Below are 21,645 nucleotides of genomic sequence, written 5' to 3'. Positions count from 1 at the left end.
CATTGTCTTTTAAATCGAGGAAAACGTTCATTTGAGCTCCATTATATCGAACGTGGATTCATGCGTTGTTTTAGAAGAAATTTTAATGCTGATGCTTTCCCCTAGGGGTAAAAATTATGGAAGAAATTAATTAGTTTTAATTTCTAGATTTCCAGCGAAATCTGAAAGCGAATATCTTCTGGGATAAACTTAAAAAGGAATTTTCTTCCGTTTTACATTATGTTATTTTTGGCAGAGGATTCTAGACAGTGTTATGTCAATTTTCGATTACCCCAAGATGAGTGCGCAAAACAATGTTTTGTGGAAATGTGTCGCCACGTGACGCAGTTTTATTCAATTGTCTTTCTTTTTCGTTGAAGTTGTGTAACAAATATTCTTCACTGTATACTTATCCCCATATTATCTAGGATATAGTTCGAAAAAATTGTCATCAAAAATATCTATCATCTGAGGACCGAATTAGGATTTTTGTGTTCTGTAACAATATTGTACCAAATAGAGAAAAGCTTTTTGCTCATGGCGTTGGAAATTTGGTTGATGGTAATTGTCTAAGGGGCTACATGGCTAATAATATTTTTTACAGGCTTACTGACTGCACAGAATCTGAAAAAGTATCAGATGGGATACTAGAAATCATCTGGAAAAGGTGTAGAATGAAAATTATTAATCTAGTTGATCTTCTCTCAAAAGAAGTGGACTCGAATAATAAGAACCGCAATAACTTTTTTTTTCAAGTCCAATCGTGTTACTGTCTTCGAGTGAAAAATTTTTCTCAACTTAGGCTTTAATAAAATTTATCATAAAAACAATCGGCTTGTGAAAAAAAAGTTATTAATGAAAAACCAGTATTTTGTTTCTTCCGAACATAAAACCTTAAAATCCTATTCACGTTTGAGACACAAGCAACCCCTCCCCATGACCAGTTCTTTCTTAAATTTGGCATGTGACGTTTTGGTAAGCTAATAAATAATTTTGCCTTGGAGCGAGTGAGATTTACCATGTTTAATTCTTCCAATACTATGATTAGTATACTGTGGCTCGTAAAATTATTAAAAAAATGCGAAAGTACTTTTATGGTAAACAACCGTAACTTCTTCAATTTCCAACCGATTTTGATAAATAACCACTTGAAATCTTTGTTTTGAATTCCCATTTAAGGCCAAAGAAAATCAGATATTTTAAATGTTACCATCGAGTCTAAAACTTTGGCTAAAACAAAATTTTCTCTAAAAAAGTGCGTTTTTTATGTTTTTTTTTCTTTTAAAAAGTCACTAATATCAACAATACTGTTGATGATGCGCAAAAATGGTGTTCAGACGATCGATAGCAAATTTGTTCACCTTAAAAATGCTAAAAGGAAATTTCAAATTACTCTTATGGCGTCCGAGATATTTCAATCTTAGTGGAACTATTTTTTTTTATTTTTTCAAAATTTCATATTTGGAGCACAACTCAAAAACTCTTCTACTGAGGTTTTTTTTTAATTTAATTTTCGGATTCAGTGCCCGATTTCACATTTAAAATGACCTTCAATTTACTAACTTCAAAAATGCTGTGAACTACTGTCATTGTATATTAGTTTTTAGGTTTTTTTAAAAATTAATACAAAAAAATGACCGACCAGGTCTTGTTGACTTTAAGTCAATCTCTCCCAACAACAATTTTTCATAAGGATAAATTTTAAAATAATTTTTTGGTTTGGTTCCGATGAAAAAACACTACTCTCTGGAAATCACGTTAGGGTTGCTGGTGGCAAAGGGGTATAAGTACATCACTTATAGAGACTTTGGAGGCAAAGCGCTAAAATTATACCGCTTTGCCTCCAAACCAAATGTGGCTTTCAGTTAGTAGGGTTTTTTTTTCACAGATACCAAACTATAAGACCAAAACATAAATGATGTTTAGCGGTCAAGGATTCGTTCTAGATGCTTAACTCAGTTTTTTTTTTAAATTTTTTCACTTATACCCCTTTGGCTCCAAGGGCCTCATATGGCAAACGCTGGACAATATTTCTGCCATCCAATGAATTGCGATGAATTACTCGATTCAATGAATTTCTGTAAAAAAGTAATAACGAAAAAAATGATGGAACGAATGATTTATTTGTGTTTCAAAACGGAATATAATGATTTTTTTTTTTGAATTTCTGATTGACATTCATAAATGGGTTCGACCCCGAATGACTGACATTGATTTGCAGAATTTTAGGCTGAAAATGTACGTCACGTAACTTTTGATTTGAAAAATTCTTAATACTTCACACAGGTTATCTTCATTTTTCAAAAATCTGCCTACAAAAGTTTGCGTATTTTTTATTTACTGCAATTTATTATAAATTATTTTATTGGGAATACAAAAAAATGTCTAGAAACAAAAAATGAACAATTAAGTAAACTGTCCCATTAGATTTACCAATGGTTTATTTGACAATTTGCAAAAAAGTTGTTTTCAATCATTTCACATAATTTTTAATATAAATTTCCAACGGATGATTTATCGCGGCGTAACTAAAAATTTAGATAAATATTTCTACTGTTGCGCTTATGAAAGGAGTCACATTGGGTACCGACATGAACCAACAGGTATCAACGCAAACACAAACTCAGACCACTGCTCCGAGTTAAAGATCCGGGGCGTGGAAGGGTTAAGAAAATGGTTCAACCCTTTGCTTCGTAGGCACCATAAACACAGAAAATAATTCGTGCACGTTTTTGTTGTTGTTTTTTTCCCTCCAGTGTCGGGCCCAGTGTTTTTTTTTATGGTTTCGACAACAATGAAAGTCATCTTTGGGAAAAACCCACACCTTCCTAACTGACTGACTGCGGCAGGTTGAATGTATATTAGTGCTGCCGACTGGCTGAAGTTTCCCCAAGAAAAGATTTTTTCTTGCCGTACGATCGTTACAGTTTTGTCCCTTACGCAATAAAGGCGACTTTATTAGATCAACGTCTGTGACTCCAGCAGTCAACTTTAATTCAACAAACAATTTTATTGGAGTAATTTAACGACTGGAAAAACGAAGTCGTTATGGGATTTTTGTCTTAAGAACTAATTAAGAATACCCTGATTTTTACAACATCCGGAGACAGAAATGTAGAAAAAAAAAATTATCATCATTGGAGGAAAGACGGCATCTAATTAAAAAAAAAACTGTAAAAGAAGCGTTCCGTCTGAATAACCAGTGGAAAATTTTACAAAACAGGCACCATATTTGAAGAAAATCATTTAAAAATTGATCAAGTTATGTCGTATTTCAATACGAATAGTGTTTAGCAATCATATTTTATTTACGTTTTAAGATTTTCGAAACTAAACATAACATTCTCCAGTATGGAAATCGCTGTATCTCTTTTATTTTAAAACCGATTGGTGGTTTTAAAATAAAAGAGATACAGCGATTTCCAGAGTGGAAAATCAAATTGATGTTCTAGAACTGATTAGGGAGTTTTATTTGTCTGAGCTTTCAGGGAGTTTCCATTCAAAAAGTATTGATGGCAAATCGAAGATTTTATGAACTCATAGAGGTCCTAAGGACTTTTCACGAAAGAAAGTAGACACGGAATATTTAATGTTATTGAGTAAGTATACTAGCTAGAATTGTTAAAATAATGTTCGATAAATTGTTAAACTCTGCTTCGACCCTCATCCGTCCCTGAATTTTTTTCCCTGGAGTGTCAATTTGACACTTCTGACTAAGATCAATACATCTCTCTTGTTTCCCAACCTATTTTTACAAAATTTATAGTTTTTGAAACTTCGTAATGTAACTAAACTATGTTTCACAGATCTTTTTCAGCCACTTCAGTTTTCCGTAATTAAAAGTCTAAGAAAAAAATATGAAAAACATGCTTAGGAAAAACGACTGTAGATCAGCTATGGAATGCTAAAGAAAAAATTTCACTTAGTGTCCAAAAAAGCTGAAGTTAGAAGCTCTACGTTACACATAAGAATTTAGTTTTGGGAATTTTCAAGATCATGACCACAAAAACGTAAAAAAATGGTGTAAAAATTGTACTTTTCAATCAATCAACCGTCAAAATTGTTTAAGTCACACCAGATAATTTTTGTAAAGAGGGTTGGAAAAATGACGTAATTTGGCACATTTTTGCATTTTTAGATTGTTACAATACAAACACAAAGTTTTCGACGAATTTTCAAAAGTAGCTGTTTTTCGAACTTTTTTCAGATTTTTTAGCACTGAAGTTCAAATTTGCACTGAATTTTGTGTTTTTTAACTCAAGATTAAATTTATATTCTCCGGAAAGGAAATTGCATTCCGATTCTAGTGGTGTAATTACATAAGCGCTCCGATACTTAAGGGGGGGGGGGGGGGGGTAGGGTCTAACACTTTCAAAAAATCGTTTTTTTTATTTTTTTTATTTTCTTATTGTAAAAAATTTCAAGAATGTTGGGTCAAATTTTCAAGTCAATTGAAGTAAAACTGTAGAAGTTATAGGCCTTTATCTCCTCCTATCTAATACTGCAAGAAAGCAAGAGCAGAAACTTGAAACGCGTTTTTCTCGAAAGCACATTTTTAAAGCCCGTGGACATCGTCATTTGAAAACTACTTATCCGATTCTTTTCAAATTTGGAACATATTTTCTACATACAAAATACCAGACCCCAACGTTTTTCTTTTTTGTTTTTTTTTTTACTTTGGGGAGATTTTACAAGTGAAAAATGGCGGATTTTTTCGTGAAAAATCGTAGTTTTAACTTCAAACAGCCATTAAAAATTTTTTTAAGTTAAATTAAAACGTTGGGGTCCAGAAAAACATCTATTAAAAATATTTTGCTCTGATTTTTTGACTTCAGATGATTCTGTGCTGAGATACAGTGTCCACCGCAAATCCTGTTTTCTAAAAGGCATCCTCGAAAGTGCTCCGTCACCGGCTCATTTTTCAATATTTTTCTACGAAAAAAATACTAAATGTTCTTTTAACAATGCTTTGTATAATGCAAAAATTTTTAATACATTTGTTTGAACGATAGCTCTAGAAAAAAATCGTGAAAATGGTGTTTTTTTTATACCCGTTAGACCCTACCCCCCCCCCCCCCCCCCCCCCTTAACATGAATATGAAATTGGTGTTTATTGTTTATTGTTTATTGTTTATTGTTTAAAACATCAACGGATCACATATTGATCCTAATGATTACTAACTAACAAATTAAAATTAATATCAACATAAGACTACACAATACTTCATACACTTAAAATTTTCCTTCGGAATATGTTCCTTGAGACGTCGAAGTCGAAATGTTCGGAAGCTCGCTTATGAGAACACGCTTCGGAAAGCTCGAGCAAATTCATTTAAAATCGCCACTAAAGGTCACAATCAAAGTTGCATAAAATTTAAAAAAAAAAACCTTTTTAAAAAAATCACGAACGCGCCAAAGACAAGGCGAAAGGCTCTGAATTCTCATGCATCTGTGGTAATTTACAGTTTTTTTTACTATATTTCAAACTAAGTTTTTGATTTTTTTTTTTTCAAAATTGTAACTTAACCTAGAAAAAAAGGTGTTCACTTTCTTTCGTGGACGTTCAGATGAAACTTTTTTTACGCTTTTAGACAACGTTTTAATCCGTTAAACTTGCAACAGTATAATTGATATTATAAAACGGATTAGAACTAATATAAAAAATAGCTAATGAGCTGTAAAAATTTACTTCCATACAAATTTTATGAAAACGCAAATTAATAAAATAATGTTCGCAGCTTTCGACATCTTTAAATTTTCTACTGATCTTGCACCCTCACCCCCTGGTGGAGTTCACGGTAAAACCACTAAATAATTTCAAAAACAAATTCACGGTGATTTCTCTTCCTAATAACAATCAATCTTATTATTATATATATCTCATACTTTAAGGTGATTCTTTTATAAATTCACTAGCTGACCCGGTGTGCTTTGCTACACCTTTCAAAATTAAATGATATTTTCAGAATTTATTCGAATTTTTATTGTTTTGTTGGCATTATTTTAAAAAAGAAACGTCTCGTCTGAATAATCAGTGGAAAATTTTATAAAACAGACACCATATTTGAAGAAAATAATTTGAAAGTTGATCAAGTTGTGTCATTTTCCAAGCAGAATAGTGTCTAGCTATCAAATTTTATTTACGTAACAAGGTTTTTGAAACTATACATTATGTAAGAATCGGTTTTAAAATAAAAGAGATACAGCGATTTCCAGTCTGGAACATCAAATTGATAATCGATACTGATAAGAGAGTTTTATTTGTCTGGGCTTCAGGGAGAGCTGCAGCTGAAGTTTCGAATTGCAACACAAATATAACTTAAACTAATATTTGAAATCTTGATCTCAAAATTTGTGTTAAAGATCTGATAATTTTAATCTGTTTCTTTAAGCTTTGCCCTAAAAAAGGAGGGTCTCAATCGTACATAAACAATCTAATTTATAAAATATGGTTGTTTTAGCTTAATATCCCAAGTAACCAAAAGTCACATAGCTACTTAATCTTGTACGTTTTAAGTTCACATTTCGCTGAGTAAAAGTACTCGAAAGAAATAAAATCCGTTTTCCCTAAGTGCTTTATTTGGACTTCTGAACGAACATAAAAAGTCTGAACTAGAAGCATATAACATATTTGTGCGTTCTAAGTACCTTAAAATCTCCTGATATCAATTCGGCTTATCGTGCTTCGTTACGAACTTCTTGCGAACTATTTGATTCCATGTGGAACTCCTTACGAACTTTTTGCTTCCATGTTGAACTTCTCACGAACTTTTTGGTTCCATGCGGAACTTCAATGCGAATTGAGTTATGTCAAAATTTTCAAATAGTTTGTTTACATTCTCTAAGAAAATTTATTACCGTCGCCGGCTATTGGAAAAAAATGGAATGAGGAAAGAACATTACATAAGTAAGTACATAAGAAAATAATATTAGGAGAATATTTTATTAATTGAAAGTTAAATTTCCACCAGCTTTCCTTGAACCAGAGTTGTCAAACGCAAACCCTTTAGTTTTGGAACATCAAAGAACCTTTCTTAATTGGCAACAGTTCGATCTATCATGTTCATTCAGAAGTTTTCCCAAAAAAGTTGCTTTATCCCTACGTCGATGGTGAATTGGACAAAAATAAGTGGAGGGAGAAACATAAATAAAGTTAAAATTATTTGGGAAATGCATATTAATCAGAGATTGTATATTATTACGTTATAAATTCGAATCACATATAAATATTCACTATCAGACTACATTTCATAGTTTTTTACGTTTTCCGCATTAGTAAAAACATAGTTATTCCGATTCTTCTTATTTCCCTTTTCAATGAAACAAACATCAAAGGCAGATTATTTCGACGGATCGATGGATCCTTAGGAAATGTGGGTCGATTTAGCTCATTATTTTTCCATGTTGAATGCGACGATTTTCCGTAAAAATCGAACAATTTTGATAATTTTCTTAAATTTTGTTTTCTGGTATCAGCCAATCTAAAATGTACATAAAATGTGTTTTAATTTAGGAAAATATTTAAAAAAAAAACTAAAAACAAATTACAACTTCCTCCTGTAGACTCTGTTTCTGCAGTTCTTTAAAATTGGATTGTATTGTAACAGAAATTGCAGCGGCTTGTTCACGGTCCACATATTTTGTAGGTATGTTCCTTTTTCGAACTGCAAATAAACATTATACAATGAGATACAATTGTCACAAAAAAGAATTCAGTTCGTGCACTTACGTTCAAATTTAAATGTTGCGGATACGACTCACACGGAGATTATCAATTCATGGTATGCAAAATTGATGGCAAGGATAATTTATTTCGTACGGCAGCTTTCACAACTTTTGTTTTTACTTTTAGAAGCTGATTGTTTACTATTTTTCATCCGGCCTACTTTTAAAAGGATAACCCGTAAATTATTTCAAATAGATGTTTTAAATACCATTGAGTCAGAAAACGGCCATGGTTCAAAGGTAACGTGCTCAGCTTTCATTCCACAGGTTCAGGTTCAAATCTCCATGCAGGAAATTTTTTCAAGTAAGTTTAAAATTGTTGAAAATAGAAACAAATATAAATATTAAAGATAATCATAATTAAAACTATAAAACGACTTTAGAGCGCTTTATTTTTGCAAGATTTTTTTTAAAGTTTCATTTGAAGCTGAATAGCCTTCTACTCAGCTTTGTTTATAGAACTAAAAAGAATCAATAAGAACTTAAAATTTCAGCTGAGTAGAACGCTATAAAGCCTTCAATCAGGGCTGAGTAAGCTTCTAAGAGACCATTCTATGGAACTTTTGGTTACTTGGGATGTTCTGGATTTATGCTAAAAAACTGATAAGAGAACCCCCCCTGTCCTTCCCTCCCCCCCTGCTGAATGGAGATCGTGATCTTTAATAATCGTACCCATTTTTTTCGTTCCCAAAAAATCCTCTTGTATTAAATATTGTTCGATTGGTTGATTAGTTTTCAAGCTTTTCAACAAAATTTATATGGAACCCCCTCCATTCTTCTCCTCTCTACACTGTAAAGCGTAAGGGTCTAGAACATTCGTAGAAAAATATCTCGTAACCAAATACCTTTCCATGCCATATTTGTTTCCATTTGTTGGCTTCGTTGGCATAAATTGAGAACTTATGCTTACAAAATGGTATTGGGCTCACCTCCCTCATCCTATGTATCTAGGAAGATGGTGTGTCAGATAATTATAGAATCATACCAAAATTTTTTTCCATGTTAAGTTTTGTCCATTTCTCGGGTTTTGTAAAAAAAAAAGTTACATGTAAGCTTTCCTCTTCCCTTCCTATAGATATTCCCAATTTTATCATCCCACTGCAAGAAAGGAATTGTTTGACATAGAATAATTTCTCGTATTGTAGTACCATCTCATGCCAAATTTGGTCTTATTTACGTTGTAAATTCTTGAGTTATGCCTAAACTTGCAAGGAAGTAACGGATTGACCCGTTCTCCCCATTGAATTCAGGGGAGAGAACTTATTATTCGGGTGGGGCTTGAATTTATAATAGAAACATTTCTCGTATCTACATACCCTCACATGCCAAATAAGGTTCAATTTGCTCGATCAGCTTTCCAATTATACCAAAAATTATGAGGGAGACCTCTCCTCCCCCTTTTCATCCACCTCTTTGAAGGAGTGAGGGATACCAAATATTCATAGAAGTATTTCTCGTACCCAAATATTGTTCCATGCCATATTTGGTTCCATTTGCTGTTGTAGATTTTGAGTTATGGCAATAAAAATTGTATGAAACTTCCCCCCCCCCCCTCTTTCCATTCTCCCCGCTTGAAGAAGGCAGGGGTCTCAAACAATTATTAGAACATATCACGTTCCCAAATACCCGCCCTTGCCAAATTTGGTTCCATTTGCACAATTAGTTTTTGAGTTATGTAAGAAATTTTTAGAGGCCCCCTCCCCCCTTTATATCTCCCTACTGTAAAAAAGGAGGAGTCTCAAATAATCATAGAAATATTTTTCGTATCAAAATACCTCCCCATGCCAAATTTGGTTCCAATATCTTGATTAGTTTTCGAGTTATATGAAAAATTGTAAGGTAGTTCCCTCCCCCCTTCCTATCACCCCACTGAGAGGAGGGAGGGGTACCAAATATTCATAGAAATATTTCTTGTTCCCAAATACCACCACCACCTCCCAAATTTGATACCATTTACTTGATTGGTTCTCGAGTTATGCAAAAAATTGGCCTCCCAAACAGGCCCCTCCCCCCCTATCTGTTTGGGGGAGGTGTCTCAAACCATAATAGGAAACTTCCTCAGTCTCCAAAACCCCCACCTGCCAAGTTTCACGTAAATCGGTTCAGTAGTATCTGAGTCTATAGGGAACAGACAGACAGACAAAAATTCATATTTATATATATAGATGAGTTTGGAACTTGAAACCAAATTCGAGTTTCTTCTTGTTCAATGAGCTAGAATTATAATTTAGCGATTGAAACACTAAGAGATTCTGAAAATCAATTTATAAAGGGAGACATTCAACACGTGCTAATGGTACGTCCTAGAGCAACATTTTGGGCAACACTTATTTTCTAGAACCCATCAATTTCTCTTAAGCTTCATCTGAGAGACTCCTAAACTACTCTCCTTTAAACCGAATATCCTAGAAAGCGAACGAGAGAAACTGGTCGGTGGGTTTTCGAAAAATTTACAACTTTAATTGCTCTCATTTGCATATTTTGCCCTCCCATTTTTTGCACCTTTCCACAAAGGGAGGCCAATCAATTGCACTGCCGAGAGTTCGGCCAGCAGCGATATGCTACGGTGAACCTTTTCCCAATTACAACAACCCGACACCGGAGCAGGAATTTTACTTATACTTTCAAAAAATTTCGTTCGATGGGACTCACCACCTGTGAAATATTGACGACTGATTGGGTTGGTTTGCTTTTTTTTTCCTCATCTCTACTTTCACCTGAACCGCCACGTTAATTGTTCGCTTCACTCTTTGCTCAGTTCCGATTCATACTACAAATTTATCACCTCGCCATTGCACTGCCTCATCTCATCTTTAACGAGAGGAACTGATTTGCATTTTATTTCCTGAGCACCATATTTTGGAAGCAGCAACCTGATGGGATGCATAATTGCAGCATCATCACCGCCATCCATCTTCTTCTAAGCACCTAGGAAGGACCTTTCTCTGATGCGAGGATGCGTGGGAGCACCGAAAATGTTCGGTTCCCACACAGGCTGCCGGAAAAATTAACATTTCTACTCACAAGTACGTTTCTAATAAAATATTCAAATTTTGCACTTGGTAAAATATGATAATTCGATTGTTCAGGTGAACTAGATACGGTTTTTGGGCCACTCGGGAGCGAGAATAATTGGCCATTATTATTGGAAGAGTGCTGCAGGAGACCCTTCGGGAGAAATATGGTAGCGATTGTTTCCAACTTTCCCATGGCAAGAAGCGAAGAATTTTGGCTCATAAAATGAGAAAATTTGAGAAGTTTTTTTTTTCTCACGATTTTTGGTAATTGAATAATATTCTACAGTAATTTTATATGTTTGCTATCGATGAAAATTTAGGTAGTTCCTTATTCGGACAAAGATTTCTCCTAGTTCCAAAAAACTTGTTTTTGCCTTATTTCAGGTCGATTGAAATAACAAGATTCAACAAGTGAAACTCCTGATAATTCTCGGAAATTAAAACAGGTAGTTAAGAAATAAACAAGAAGGCAAATTTGAAACTTTTTTCCCTGAGGTCAGGTAGGTATATCAGTTTTACAGTTAAATTGAAGCATGGAAGTGGTTTTCTCATACAATGCATATATTTAAGCTTTCATTTTACCTCCTGTTGATATTGTTTTCAAGACTTTCTTAAACACATAAAGTGATTTATGTATTATTTTCTAAACCCGCTTCTAAACGTATCAATTACTTTTGCTCTATCTCGCAAATTAATTGGACGATCTTCTAATATGTACTACATATGTACAGTAAGGCTATGATCATTTAGTATCCGGGCACTTTATTTCGGTGATATCTACGTTAATAGAGCTCGGATATGCAAAACTTTAGTAGCGTTGTGTTCGTTATGATAAGGACTATTTTGCCTATTTTTGATAGATTTTTAAGTTAACGCGTGTTTGAGATATTTACGATGCAAAAAGACATGGTAAACATAATTTTGCACAAATTTGTTCCTTTTACGCACTTTGCGCCTCGAGAATTCTTCATTGTTGACTTGAAAGCTCATGAACTGTTGATTTTTTTCTGATTTTTTCTTCGAACCAAATGGTTAAGAAGTATAAGGAGCCACTCTAGGATGCTCACGAAGTTCAAACCAAGCATCGTAGTGGAACCCTTGATCTTAAATATGGTAAAAATTGTATGGCTATTGGGGATAACTGAATGCAGACTCCTTAAATAATGCAAAAAAAAATCCATTTCCGGCAGGCAAAAAGTGTTGTTTGACTAGCAGACACCATGTAAATAACAAATAATGATCAGAACCAAAGATCGCAATCTGTGCATCCGGTTTTTACGCAACATGACAGATGTGTCCTGATGGACAAAAACAAAATATGTTAAAACCGGATTTAAGAGATCACGGTGGGTTTGTGTAAAATATCATGATTTTGCAAAGGTTTTGCTTCTGTGGTAAAAAAAAATAAATCAATACATGACTGAAAAAAGTGTGCAAAGATAAAAAAGAGATTTAATGAAAAAGTTAGAGTATTTCTTGAAATCATTGATAAATATTTTTTTTTATATTTTTATATTAAATGTCATATTAACACCTTCATTTCCTCCATACAAAGTTTTACGATCAAATGAATAGTTTTTAAAATACACACGTTTGTAACTGCCCGGATACTAAATGATCATAGCCTTATATGCGTTCTTGGAGTCAGTTGGGTATCTTAAGAATTTATTGTGAAGCTTTCTTTGCACATGTTGATACTTATGATAACTTTATAAAATAATGGATCTCAACCTTCTTCAATCTACACAGTCCTCGACATCGTTAAGTTTTTTTTTGTAATTTGTCAATTAAGAGGAAAGACTCTCCCCTACCCAAAGGACTATTCAGAAAAAAACCGGTCGGGGGTTTGGGGGTCTCTATGATAGTTTCTATCGGAAACAGAATGTAGTTTTGAGTTGAGTGAAGAAAGTTATAATTTAATCATTCTTCAATATAATGTTGCTTCCTGAAAAAAAAACAGGAAATGGATTTTCTAACTTGATTTTTATAGGTTCCAGAAATGTGACGAACACGTAGAGTTTGAGAGTAATCATTTAAGACTAAAAAAAACAATACTGAGTGTTTGATAATTTTCACTTTCTTCATGGCGGTCTGTAGAGAGCGTTCGCTCAGATTTACAAAAAAATTCTTGACCTTCAAAGGTAATACGCGTTTTAAATTCCAAAATCACATTGAAACAAGGATTTAAAGAAACGTTGCAATGCTTTTTATAGTTTACAAACACGTTGTGACAACCTACAGTGATTTATATAAAAAATGCTTAAAGCACTTTAAAATGAAAATTTTATGATGAAGGAAAACAGTTTTCATGGAAAGACATCGAAAAAACCTATATCATTCAAAATATTCAAAATAAAAAGAGTTTTCTGCAAGCAAACAATGTACACATTCAATGATTATCAAAACAAAGAATTTTTTTTCTAAAACCATACCCAATGCTAAGTGAGACAAATAGAAATTTGCTGCAGCATTTTTTTACGTTTCGACAAAAAACTGAGCAGTTTTTGAAAAGAGTTGTAATCGTTTAAGGTAAAAATAATTCATGCCGGAACCAAACAAATCAACAAAACTGTTATTTTATGTATAAGTAGACCGCTGCAAAAATTGACTTTTTGCTCCCATATATTTTTTCGATGCCTTTTAGGTCACCAAGCATCAGTGTAAAATTGAGGTGATTTGGTTGATTCCTGAGTTAGCTCAACGTGTTTCAATTTTGTATGGAAATTTGTATGGAAGAAGAAATTTTTGCACATTAAATCATCCAGAAAATACAAATAAGCTTGAAATGAAGTCGGTCTTTGATTCTTGGTTTTGACTAATCTATTCATCCTACGGTTACACAGCTTTCAACTAAGCTGACAAAAACGCAAAAAAAAAATGAATTTTCTTTTTTTTGTTAAAAATTGTATAGCTTTTCTGGGGTACAAGTTAGGTTTGTTTTTGTACTGTTTTGTAGAAATTGTACTGCAAGAATAAAGAAATATTTTTCATTCAAGGTTGATTTTTTTTTTAACTTTCAGTACATCTCTGATGATTTTTGAATGAAAAATTTTGGTTTTCCATACAAATTTCCATACAAAATTGAAACTCGTTTCGCTAATTCAGGACTGAACGGATCGCTTCCAATATTTTTATTGCTTTTTCTGGCAGCAAAAACAATAAAAAAAAGTTATGGGAGGTGTAAAAATTTAAGAATTTGAAATTTCCATACAAATCTTGCAGCGGTCTAATGCTCAGTTTGATGAAATTTGCAAACCTGATCATGAAAAACTTTCTAAAAGACTTAAAAAAAGTTCTTATTATAATTATTTAAAAAAAAAACGAAATGTGTTACTAACTCATCGATTTAATCACACCAATTTGACAACGATTTTTTTTTTCCAGCTCTAGACCCACAGGTGTCCAGAGTACAAATAAATCGTGAGGGGAGAAAATATATTGTTGAATGATTGAATTGTAACATGCTTCACTCAACTCAAAACTACATTCTTTCTTGGATTGAAATGATCATAGATAATACACTTTTATTACTGTGCTCTTGTTAATCTGCTACAGTGTTGCCAATTGAGTTTAAGGCATTCTAGATTATTTTCATTGGTCAATTCCAACATTTCTTCGACATTTAATATTTTCGATAAAAAATAATATTCAAAATTATTATTTACTTTTGAAGGAATCTTAGCTCAAAAATGTAAAATTTGAATTTCAAAGGAAAAATTTCTAGCGAAAACTTGAAACTTTTACTTGTGTGTTTTATTCGGAAATATTGAAAAAAAAAAGATCTATGCTGAGGTCACGAGCAAGATTGCCGAAAAAAAATCTGTGTTTTTGAGAAAAAAAAATCTGAATTTCTGGAAATTCATGATAAAGTGTGTTTTTTTACGTTTTAGTTGTGTAAAATTCATTAACATAACCAATCTTATCATACTTTTCTTATTCAACGTAAGAAATCTATATTTTATATTGGCCAAAATCTATTCAAAACTCAAAAATTCTGTGAAATCTGTGAATATTTCAAAGTTCTGTGTTCTGTGACACAGTTTCTGTGATGAAAATTTGCTCAAAATTCTGTGGAATTGCAGATTTTTCTGTGATTTCGGCAACCTTGGTCACCAGATCGGAAAAAAATCGGGCTATTTTAACCAAAAACCTGGCAAAATCCGGGCATTTGATGTCAAAATGTTCAGCCCAAAATCCGTGCAATATCCGGAAAAATTTGGTCAAAACAACTATTTTTATTCAATAAAAAATCAAGAAGAAAGCACTTGAAAATAAAACACCTTAGCAGTTTTTGAATCATAATTTTAGATTCCAGAAAACTATACCACAGAGAACAGACATACAAGCTAGCCCACGAAAGTTGTGTAAAAATCCCAACACTCTTTTTGAACCCATTTTTGATTTTTGGTTGGGCCACCAGATTTCAGTCAGTTTTCTATAGGTCGTATGAGCTGCTTAGCATGCTTCAAGAATATCGCTATTGAAGTTCCGTAAAACGTTCATCATGTTGCATAAAAAAAATAATCATAAAAGTTATTAGCTTTTTCCATCAAATTTGTTAGAAATACAAAGTTTAAAACAGCTGGATGCTAAAGTTATATGTGAAAGTAACCCGCTTTGAGATGCCTAGAATCAGTACTGCTGGGTGAGACTGGTCGTCAAGAATGTTCTTGTATTTGACTGGACATAGAAGATGCATTTTCTAACATAAATTACTGTTCAAGAAGTGAGAAATCTTATACGAAAGCTGTTAGTTATCTTAACTGTCATAGTAGTGCAAAAATAAAGAAAGTGAAATTCCTCCCATTTAAAAGTAACTCTGATTTCATTTATTTAGAAAAAAATTAAAGCCGTCCATTTTTTTGAGACATTGGACTCATTTTTTGTGAGTTCATATACGATTACGTCTTTCTGAAAACTGGGTACACGAAAATTTGATTTGTAACTTTTGAACGGCGCAATAGATGGCACTGTTTGTAGTCAATTTCTACCGTATTTTTTTGGTGTTAGCACTTGAAATTTTACACACTTTTTTGACGATTTTTTGTTCGAGCTTGTATGTCTGTTCTCTGTGACTATACCTACATACATGAATATTTTGATAAAACTTGCTCAACTAAATTCGTGTTGTATGAACTCAATTTTAGTTTACTGACTATTTTTGCAAACAAAGTGAATAAATCCGAGCTTTTTTCAACAAATCCGGACAACTGGGCTGGACCGGACTTTTTTCCCAAATTTTGTATCAAATATTCGGGCAAATCCGGGTAAAACCGGGTAATCTTTCAAGCTTATTCTAGTGCGTTGGATAGGAGAGAGTCTCCTCTATAATATGGAAAAATTTTGGAAATTCTGATTTTGCTGATTTCCTTGAAATTGATCTAAAAAGACACCGTAAGCTATTCGACTGACTCATGGACTTAATGGAAAAACATGAAACTTATATATCAATTAGCCTAAATAAATCAACGTTTATTGAACTCACTTAGCTACATATTAAAGTCATATAGTGCGACCGACTACCGGAAACGTCCGATTACCGAGGGTCCTTTTTCAAAAACCTTATTTTGATTAAATGTTTTGACTCAAAACACAATTTTTCATGACAGTAATTGATATATTATTGAAGGTCGAGTAATAGGTAGTGAGAAAAATTAAATAGAATGAGTTTTATGAGCTACAACCATTTGATAAAAAAAACCAACAGCATTTCCTGATAACATTATCGAACTAAAAAAAATGATGAAAGAACAGTGCCAGTGAATCGTCAAACTATTGAAATTAAAAAAAAAACTCGAATTTTTGGAATTGATTCAACCAAATGTCCAATTATTGAGTTAAACTTGCTTTGGAATCAGCTCCTTAAATCGTTACCGAGCGTGTCCGATTAAAAAGCGCCAAATTTACGAGCGAATACTTTACTAAGATAACCATTCTAAGTGACGATTTGCGTTCGAATGTTTTTAACATTTTTACAATAGCCGAAGCTTGTTCAACGTAAATGTATAAACGGTCACTTAGACCACCAAACCGAACTGACAATTATTATGATCTACAACAGTGATTTTGATAGCCAGTTCCACATTTGTTGAGATAGATTATCGCAACACAAATATAATTTCATCTATATCATACCAGTTCAATAAATAATATGCCCTTAAATATCTTTATTATCCTGTCGGAGGGTGATCTGTAAATGGTAAATTTTTCAACAAAAGGTTTAATACAAAAAAAATTTCTTTAGATTTTTACTTTCTTCAATTCAATTTTTCGAACTTAGAACCAGATATCGTAGAAAAAGTTCACCGGAAAAAAAGAATAAGAAAAAAGCTTAATGATATTCATTTATTTCTTTTCTATTTAAATGCAGAAAACCTTCAATCTAGCTTTGATTCTATTAATTTTGAATTTTTAAATTTTTAATAGTGGTTTTTCAAACTACCTCGAATTCATCTGAGATATTTTTAGTACATTATTCATACGTTATCATATTCTACGGGTAACTTCCTCGCTAGAGAAAAATGACACCTTTTATTTAATGCTTTGCTCATCCTTATCTTCCAGTTGATGCACAATGTATAGAACCTAACCGAATATGATACAATTATTCTATTTCAACAAAGTTAATAATTTGTTACAAAAGAACAACTTTTTGAAAGTTCTCAACTTTTGCTGTCGAAATCAATCAAAAAAGTAGGTACAAACTTTCTTAATACAAAATATTTGAAAGATGAATTTTCCTTTTTTTGTCTCACTCCGAAATAAAGAGTGATTTTTTCTTTTCAAAATAATTTAATGCTTTACTTACTTACTTATTTTGTATTTTAAAATTTAATTTCAATCTTGCCAATGAATTATTCGTTAAATTGATTCATTTCGTCACATTTTCAAAACATGCTAACAGAATCAAACTCATTTAAGAACCCTCAGCCTTAACCCCTCCCAGCAGTATGAATTGTCTCAGAAATTCTACCATATACTGCACTGCACAAGTAAACGAAAAAGAAATCTGTATTCTCAGTAGATTTAGCAAATTTACGACGCGAAGATATTATTAAAATGTATACCTCTTGAATTAGAAATTGGAGGCATCGCTTTTTGCTGAAAATCACGTACTCAACAGTTCAAATAATGTAATTTCTTGTTTACTAAATCGCATGAATTAAGTTATTGGAGTCAAATAAAAAGTTGTGTATTTCAAATTTATTGCTCAATAATAAACGATATTCATCTAAATGCTTTGAATATTCAATGAAGGAAGAGATAAATAATTGACGTATCTTGTGAATGATTGCTCTTATCCAGTCCATTGTGACGGTTATCTTTTAAGCAGCTCGTAATTCGTCTGGAGGGCGTAACCCCAATTTTTTCAAACACTCGGAACTTGAACAAATGCACTTCACTGATTTCAGTATCTTAAAACATTCCTTTTAGACGAAGAATACCAAACAAAATCCGTTTAAAATCATTGTCAGCTGATGTTTTGGACAAATATAAAAAAAAAATCCAGGATTCTCTCAATTTTTAATCGCGAAAAAAACCAACGGGAAAACGCGATTTCGGGAAAACACGACCGTTCACGAGCACGGCTTGCAGCCCAAAGGGAATAACTTTATTGATGAAAAACTGGTTTTTCATGTTCCTCCCGAACAAAATGTCTGCAAATTCCATACAAACTTCAGACTCATTGAACGACCTCTTCTCGTGGATCGATCTGGCTCAAATTCGGCATGGGACCTAGGATCAATTTTAAGTCTGCGGCGTATAATATTCCACAGGTTCCAAATTGCTCATACAAATGTTGGTCACTCAAGTTCGAATTTAATTAATTTGGGTTCGAAATGAGCGAAAATTATGGTTTTTTGCCTACGGAATAATTTAAATAGCAGAAAATTACAAATTAAAGGAATCTCTTCGAGAAAATGTCCAGTTTCATTCTGATTCTATTTAAGTTTGTTCGTTTTATTTTTAAGTAAAGTCGAAAATGCTTTAAAGCACTCTGCTAAACTTTTGCAAACAACACCAGACAAAAATTATCAATTTTTATATTGAGTTCACTTAAAAATAATCTACAAGAAATACTTTGTGAACCTTTAACAAAAACGGTAAAGAACTCATATCTTCATTCCAAATTCAATCTTAACGTAGAATCTTAATGTTTTTTGAAGAGGTCTTATTTACTCAACACTAAGGCGTACATATTTCTAGGATATGATAGCCAGTATCTTACAAATGCTAAAACAAAAAATCCATAGAACGTAAGAATACACAGTAAGAATTGCTGGAATAGTCCAGCAATCCAATTTTTTGTTGGAAACCAGCAAACATTCTTCGTCTTGTTGATTTTTCCAGCACTTGATCTGCGTTGCTGAAAAACCATCAATCGGTCTGTCAAACTGAAATTTGTTTTTGTCTTTGCTAGTTATTTTTCGTTGCGTAAAAAATGATAGTTTGTTTTTCGTTTCTGCAACGATCACCGAATTTTATATCCTTCCATATTCCAGCGATGATCCATTTCTACCAAAGGTGAAATTTTTTGAAGCGATAAGTATTTCGTTAAAGAAACTAATAATTTTTATTTTTATTTCAGATGATGTCTTAAACTTGGCAAAAAGAGGCCGACCCACTGGCAAATATTATTTTATTTTGTTATTAAAATTTAAATAAATGTTGCTCAAGAAAAATGAACAAATTAATTTCAATTTATAAATATGACCACCATGAGGGTGTTATATTGAAATTTTCAATCTCATTTAGAAACCAAAAATCAAGCTGTATCAAACATTCCATCAATTAAGATTGTTGGATTTCCAGCAATTGAGTTTGCTGATCGTTTCCAGCAATTGCTGGAAATTTTGCTGGATAACCAGCGGGACAAAAACCAGCAAAATTTTGCTGTTTTGCAGCAATTTAAAATTAGTTGTGTATGCTGTGACCGAGATTCGATCTCATGCCCGCTGGCTTCGAAGACTTTAACGCTATCGACTAGGTCATGTTTAAGAAGTTTAAGATGTTTTTGTGTTAGGAATATATGTACCTATAAAGTTGTTCAAACTAATTTGTATTGCTTCTGGAATTTCGAATAATACCTACATAGATGCCATTCCAGCCGAGCGAAATATGCACATCAATCAAATCATAGATGACACATGAACCAATATTCGACCGTATGCAATACTGGCGATGAACTGGTGAATCCCAAAGCTATTTCGTGGCACAAATAACTGTCCAAAGGGGGTGGCCAGCTTCAAGGCAGCTGGTGGCATGTTTCCGATTCCCCAGTCGAATTTCGTGAAATCGTTCGTCATGCATCTGTTGCAGAAAATGCATCTATTCCAGAGCACAGGCTCTCCATGCTCCCGATTCGTGAAATTGGTGTTTGTTTGTTGTCCCAATTCGAGAAGGACCCCACACCGGGCGTAGAATGAATGATATAGACACATCCAGCCACCTAGCCGAACCAGACCGACTAGGGTTTTCAGGCTCCCGGGGACAACTGGTTCCAAACGAATTGCAACTTCTGCGTACATGCTCTCGAATTTAGTTCGGGCCTTTTCTCATCCGGGAAAAACAAACGATAAACCACACCGGCGACGAGGTTAACCTCAGCAATGGCCATATATCAGTGGGTGGTGGTGACCTCTCTCAGATCTGGAGGATGCCGGGCATTCGAATCCTCCCGGTTGCTGTCCCTGCAGGATGCAACGGTTTGGTTCCGTGTTGATTCGGTGTTTTTGCTGATTACATTCACATGCTGTGTGAACCGAATGGAAGGACCGCATACAGTCAGTCAGAGTCAGAGCGCAGGGAAATGCAGTCGTCGGATGAAATTTATGGGGCAGCTTATTTTTGCATACCTACCCCTTTTTCGGTGGGAGAATATATGACTGCAAAACTAGCCATAAATTAAACGGTCAGGTGAATGTTGAAGGTACGTGAGTTCTGATGAATAACAAACATGTTTACATATTTTGCAACATGATTCTCATACAAACAGACAAACAACACAATCTCATATCCTATCTCAAAACTATCCACCGTTAAATATCTGGAATGGTAACCCTTTTTAGAGTTCATAGGAAGCTAGAAAAACTGGGTACCCAAATGTATTCCTTCATATATTCCTTTAATAATCAGGTGTGAATGATCCGCTTTTAGTTGGTCTTATGCAGCATAGGCAGAAAAAAGACGATTTGAAATCGGAAAGTTCAGCAAGTGCTTACTATTAAGGGTTACGTATAAAGAAGGTAATTACCCTTTATCCCTTGGGAAGGAAAAAAGTTCTCTCAGGACTTTCAAACCATACAGCTTTCGAATGCAACAATGGCAACCGACCGAAAACAAGCCAAATCTGGTGCTCGAGTTTGCCATTTTTCGAGTGACAAGTTGGAAGGGCATAAGAAAAGCCAACGCAAAAAAAGGGAAAACGAATAAACGGCTTGAATTTTTTAAGTCGTGCACTAATTTTTACTTCTGATACCCATTCCACCATGCTCGAGTTTTGTGTGCCTGGCATTTTTTCTGCTCCGTCTCCAAAGAAAAACGTCTTCGCCAGCAGTTTTCGCAGATTAGAGCGGGTCATTTGCAGGATTTGTTGATCCTTTGAGTGTGCTCATTGTGTATACACTTGTTGACCGTTTCAACTTTATTTTATTTCAGTTTTTTGAGTTTCGCTTTGTCGTCCCCATTGTCGGGAGCTCTTCCGGTAAGTTTACCGGCTTTGGATGAAAATGGAAAAAAATATAGATTATTGTAGTTTTTCAATGGGAGATTTAAAACTTTGGCAAAAAAAATTGTCACTGATGAAACAATTATTTCGTTTTGCTAACTGTGAGCCGGGCAGATTATGAACCCAAGCCCGATGCGAAGGATGTACCGGAAAATGTAATTAAAACACATGAATCATGAATGCGAAATTGAGCTG

The 21,645-nt window shown here is 33.6% G+C and overlaps 1 protein-coding gene and 1 long non-coding RNA gene across 4 annotated transcripts in view; both read right to left on the bottom strand.

The window, feature by feature from the left end:
- LOC129744081 (serine-rich adhesin for platelets-like) overlaps positions 1-21,645 on the bottom strand; it is a 324,036-nt gene that overhangs the window by 15,523 nt on the left and 286,868 nt on the right. The gene's annotated exons all lie outside the window — the stretch shown is intronic.
- Positions 7,321-7,967, bottom strand: LOC129744082 (uncharacterized). The gene is made up of 3 exons (XR_008736804.1): positions 7,709-7,967; positions 7,528-7,643; positions 7,321-7,460 (listed from the first exon to the last, which is right to left on the bottom strand). It is a non-coding gene; the product is annotated as an uncharacterized LOC129744082 (long non-coding RNA).

The sequence above is a fragment of the Uranotaenia lowii genome, chromosome 2 (genome assembly GCF_029784155.1).
Source record: "Uranotaenia lowii strain MFRU-FL chromosome 2, ASM2978415v1, whole genome shotgun sequence".
Lineage (NCBI taxonomy): Eukaryota > Metazoa > Arthropoda > Insecta > Diptera > Culicidae > Uranotaenia > Uranotaenia lowii.
Note: the sequence above shows the minus strand (reverse complement) of the source record. Positions and strands in the feature narration are given on the sequence as shown.